The sequence below is a fragment of the Saccostrea cucullata genome, unplaced genomic scaffold, assembly GCF_032062105.1.
Source record: "Saccostrea cucullata isolate Sc308-1 unplaced genomic scaffold, CSIRO_AGI_Scuc_v1 ctg816, whole genome shotgun sequence".
Lineage (NCBI taxonomy): Eukaryota > Metazoa > Mollusca > Bivalvia > Ostreida > Ostreidae > Saccostrea > Saccostrea cuccullata.
The window spans coordinates 286,770-292,769 of record NW_026927602.1 but is presented as its reverse complement, the minus strand read 5'-3'; positions in this window follow the sequence as shown (position 1 = coordinate 292,769).

The following is a 6,000-nucleotide window of genomic DNA, read 5'->3' as shown; positions in this document are numbered from 1 at the left end:
TTTTAACGTACCGGTATATTTTTTCCATATTTTTTTCTTCAAACAAGGTATTCTAAATACATTGTTCATATTTAAATTAAATTTGATCTTTATCAAACATGTGAACCTTAAATCATAAATGAGTTTCATTCTTGTTAATACACACCTTCTTTTAAAGAAATTGGAGAAAATGTTGATAAACCATGATGTGTACTTAATATATACAATGTACATATACAACATAAAAATTGTGAAATGTTTCTTCATACCTTCTTCGCTAAACATAAATGCCAACCCACAATAATAAGAACACGACTCCGAATCCCATGAACACAGATGCTACCAGGGATACCAGTAATTCTTTGTAAAGGTCACGGGTGAATTTGTTTGAGGTTACCTCGTATCTGATCCAGCTGTTAAGGTAAACTGTATGTAAGTTGAAGGGCATATTTGGCATGCGATCTGCAAGAGAAATGCATACGAAACTTTTCTAGTATGTCTACGATTTTGTTGGGTGACCACACCTGAACTTTTACTTTATAAAGTTTTTTTTCTTCATGTGACAGATTAATGAAATTTTCACTTTTCATGAATGCCTTTCAAAAGTGCCTAATTCTTTGGTCTTTTTGAAGTTTTATAAAACTGGAGTTTCATTTAGTAATTCTGTGGGATATCTCCATATTTGATGCAAATACTCTCTGACTATGGGGATTGGACAAAGACTAATAGATTAACAGTTTTCATAAAAAACAATATACACTGTATATATAGAATTGCAGTTTAAAAGGATACACAAAGAACCAGGCCATGAAGAAGATGCCTATTCCTAGAAGTACAACTGTCAAGTGTGGAAAAACAGCAGGGTTAATGGGACTGACGTAACGATTCATCATCTCCACTGTCATTTCCGCCTGCAAAAAAATGGAATATTATGGGTTATGAACAACATGAAAAAATTTAAACTTTTTGTGTTCTATTACAATAAATCTGATCAAGAAGTAAGACATCAAAGTGGTATTTTGACCATGATGATCTTAACTATGGTCTGGTACGTGTCTCTATGAATCTCATAATAGTGAGCACAGTGAGCAGTCATACAGGGATAGAAACTCCCTAAAATTACTACTAGCAAATAATTGCAAGTTCCAAAAAAATGAACTCGCAATTTCAAAAGACAACTCGAAATTTTGAAATGAAAGCTTTCTAAAAATAAATCTCTATCTATTTATCAATTTTCAAAGAGAAAAAAAAAAATTCAAAATTTTCTACATGAGGTTAAAAGAAAACATGTTAAACATTGTTTCATTGTTTCTTGGAATGTAACCTTCCCAAAAAATCATTGTTCGGTAGGTCAGGTTTTTTTTAATGATTTTATGATTAAGAGAGTCAAACATTCCCGAACTGAATAAACCAGGTATTATATTTACAGTGGACACCTAACATGGCACCCAACATGCTGCCTAGTGGCAGTGAATGAAATTCAAAAAGTTGTGGGGGGAAATTGTTGTTACAATAATGATTACTCTTAATATTTAAGGTAAATGTTAACTAGGTTGACACATTTTATGTCTCAAGTTAAGCTACAATTAATTTTATTTGAATAAATGTAATCAGCTGTTTGATCAAACTACACAGATTTTGGAAAAACCTGGAGGTAATTTGAATGGATCTTTTTTATTAAAGGCCTGATCGTCGGACATGGGTTTAAAAATGGGGGATGTCAGATAGATTTTTTCCCAGGTGAAATTAACAATGAAAAAAAATCAACTCACAAAAATTTGTGAGCTACAAAGTTTTTAACTCGCTATTTGGATAATCTAACTGGCATTTTGTGAGTTATATATAAGTGAATTTCAAATCCTGGCAGTGCAAAGCGCCACTCGCAATGCGAGCTCTAACAATAGGTGAAGAGAAAATTTCAACTAACACATTGATCTATACATTTTTTTTTCCGCAGCACATTTGGACCCACAATACATAGCTTCTTTATATGGAAGGGAATTACCGCCAAAAGTCTATGTATCTTGCTTTTATTCTTATTCTGCCTACTTCTTTATGCTTTGTTATTATTCTAATTATATGTCACTTTATTGTTTTCGTATTCGTCTTTATTACATTACACTTGAGCTTTTATCGTTCTTTATTTTGTCCTTACTTCTATGTTGCTTTATTCTTGTGAATACATCCTACTTTCTTTTAATTTTATACTGTTTCTGAAATAAACTATCTTGATTATCTCGATTACGAACGTAAATTCAATCATGTAAACAATGCCACCTAGCGTTATAATGCGGCACTAAATTCAATGAAGACGAATGCAAGTTGTCCGAATTTAGTGCCGCATTATAACGCTAGGTGGCAGGGTGTTCGCTATACGAGTGTTGGTAAAAATAGGTAAGCAAACCCGGGCCGGGGTTATTAAAGATTTTTTCAATTTTCTGCCTTAATACTTTATCAATCGAACTTAAATTTTCAAATGATGTTTGTTATAAATTCAGGTATGTACCCGATAATGCCATTTCCTCGGAAGATGGTAAGATTTTCCCTGGAAGACTGACTACATGTATAGTGATGCTTCCTTCGGAAGACTATACAGTGAGACTCCCCCCCGGGGAAGTTTCAATATATAGCTAGTCTTCCGTGGGAAATCTAGCTGTATATAGTAATTTGTCCCCCTTCATAGCAACCCCTCCCCCGAATATTTTTTTTAATCGTAAAACAATGTTTATATGCTAACGTTTTCAGTTTTTGAAGAAAAGTTATCCGTCCTATATGAATAAATGTTTAAATGAAACCATTTTAATAGTGATTAATAATTAAATAATTTTAACCATTTAGTTTGACATAGATAATCTTCACGAGTACAAATGGGTCATGAATCCCCCCCCCCCGATCCCGTGGATGCCCCTCCTCCCGGGTGCAATCGCCCGCGTGGCACTGTGGTTACGGCGTCTGCCCCCCGGTTCCGACGCCTATGCAATGTAGTCAATTAATATATTAATAGTCATGTATTTAGTGGCATATGTAAATATGAGTAATATTTGGTACTGAAAACAAGTTGACGACCCCCCCCCCCCCCCCCTCACCATCACCAAATACAGAATTTTCAAGTTTTAAGATTTTTTTAACTCTACTGGCTGATGTAAAAACGTTGCGTTCTAAAGATATTTTTTCTTTATTAAAAAGTGCTATTTCAATGTAAAATATTAATGCATAAAAAAGACTGGGGAGTTTCTAGTATGCCTAAGGTGTTCCCTGGTTCCGACTTTGCCTACCCATAACACTCCTCACTCCTTTGCAAAGCCCCGTCCCTAGAATCACACGCATGAGCAATTACTATCTGTCGTGAAATAAAGTTCAGTTCAGTGGAACCAGTGACGGATTTAAGGAGGGGGCGCACCCGGCGCCCCCCCCCCCCCCCCTAAAATTGTCAAAGTAAACATAAATCACAGTCTCGTCTAGAAAATGTAAATATGCCTACTTGGTAGACCTCATTTTTACTCTACAAAATCTCTAGAACCCAGGAGCTTCCGGGGGCTTCGCCTCCTGAGCCCCCACCAGGGCTTTGCCCTTGACCCACTGGGGGCCTCAAGGCGGCCCCCAGACCCCTTGCCTACTTTTGGCGTCCCGTCTAACTTCATTTCCTAGATCCACGCCTGGGAACGTCCTGAAAAATAACTCAATTTATAAATTTATAAAGGGGTATCTAGTATCAAAATATTTAACATTTTTATGTCAATTAAACTGTTATACTGGAATTCAATTATCCAACAAATAACTTTAGTAGAGTGATATTTTTCAGGCGAGAGAACAGTGACGTAGCATCGATTTTGAAAATTCAAGCTATCCGCTGAAAACAACTTGACAAGCAAAAAAAAAAAAAGAAAAAAAAAGAAAAAACAAGGAAATTTCCAAACTTGAAAATACATAGGCGTCGATCGGAACCGGGGAGATGGCTTTGCCCCCACATTTTCGCAAAGTTAAACTTAGTATAGACATTGAACATTACTGCGTAGGTTTAGCCCCCCCCCCTACTTTCCATGGACACGATGCAGTATAGGTTTAAAATGTGGATAGTGGTGGTGTTTTGAAGGTCTAAAAAATATTTCTTACGCTTAGCCCCCCCCCCCCCGGCCCCAACTTTCACTTTGCTTCCGACGCCAATGAAATCATATCAAGGGGGCGGGGTGGGTTTTGGGTTAGATTCAAATTCATCTATAGTATCAAATTTAAATGTACTATACTACATTAACCTTATTTGACCCTTACCCTTACAAAAAGTGGGTCGGACTTTTAATGAACATATTCAGTAAAGTACCGGTATGTAAAGTTATGTCTGAAAAAAAAGAGGCCTCTATTCCTGTGTGCCCATAGAAAATAAATATTATATGGAGTTTCCATCATTGTATCGGGTGATCGGATTCGGCCTTCAGATATTCGATTGATAAAGTATTGAGGCAGAAAATTGAAAAATCTTAAATAACCCCGGCCCGGGTTTGCTGACCTAGTTTTACCAACACTCGTAGCGAACACCCCTGCCACCTAGCGTTTTAATGCGGCACTAAATTTTGACAACTTGTATTCGTCTTCATTGAATATGCTTCATTCTTTGTGTGATTGAATTCACGTTTGTAATTGAGATAATCATTTAAGAAACTGTATCAATTTAAAAGGAAGTAAAATGAATTAAAAAGAATAAAGCAACATAAAAGTAAGGGCAAAATGAAGAAGGATAAAAGTCAAAGTGAAATGTAATAAAGACGAATACGAAAACAATAAAGTGACATATAATTACAATAATAACAAAGCATAAAGAAGTAGGCAGAATAAGAATAAAAGCAAGATACATAGACTTTTGGCGGTAATTCCCTTCCATATCTTTAAGCTATGTTCTCGTAAGAATAACAACAAAATATAATCTCCATGTGATTTTATGGATATATTGCAGATAAATAGTAATCAAAACTTTTTTCATTTCAAGTCAGAACTTATTGTCAGAAACCACGGCCAAATTGTACGATCCTCTCATTTTTGGTTGAATGAGAACAGAATATTTCGTAGCTCATTAAAACATTGACCTATGCGAGTATAACATAGTAAGATAATAAACCTGATGCGAGCTTTCGATACCCAATCAAAGTTTAGGAAATACTGCTGATGTAAATTGTGGATTTCAGTTGCGATGGAAACATCAAAGTACTCAGAAGTACAGAGAGCCGGGCTCATTTACAGAGTAGAGTGGATTTCTTACATGAATCACAATTATATTCTGATTAAAAAATTTTAAAACTATCAATATAAATGATAAGACACTGACAGTGAGTTTTTCAATCCTAATACCACGGTCCGATTTTGTCAGAATCAGAATTTATCTGGTACCGCAGCTGAATGTAAACAAACAGGCCAGTCTGGTTCCCTCTCCTGCTTTACCTCGTATGTGTAGAGAACTACGGTAACACTGATTATCAAAAATCCTTACGCTAATGAACTATGTTCTTTTGACTTATGAAGTTTTCAAAGTCATTACTACTAATGTTTATTTATATAGATAAAACTTCATTTAATTTTTGTTGCTTTATTTAGCGTTTGTATTATCTCAAAAGCGGTTGAGAGTGAGAACTATATTTTTGCACGTAACTTTAAAATGGCGACTATGGGGTCAACATCCTGCCTTGAACAGGATCACATAAGCCGGCAATTGCTCTTTGAGCAATAAGCCCGGCTAAAAATCTGTTATTCATATTGACTGTATATGAAGTCACAATAATGAGGTGTAAAAATATTTATGATTATGACACTTTTTGTGATCAAGCAGCCATGGGTAGGAGAGAGTAATATGCAGACTTCGGACTGAGGCTTAAGACGATGGTCAGCACTGTTCAGGATTTGGTTTGCGAATGTAATTAAAAAACCAACGTCACAGGGTGTCTTCTACGTGCCAAATGTCGTGTGGTTTGATGCAATCTAATTAAAGTTAGATCTGCTTGCATGCTTGCTACACTGACATCTAACAACATCCCA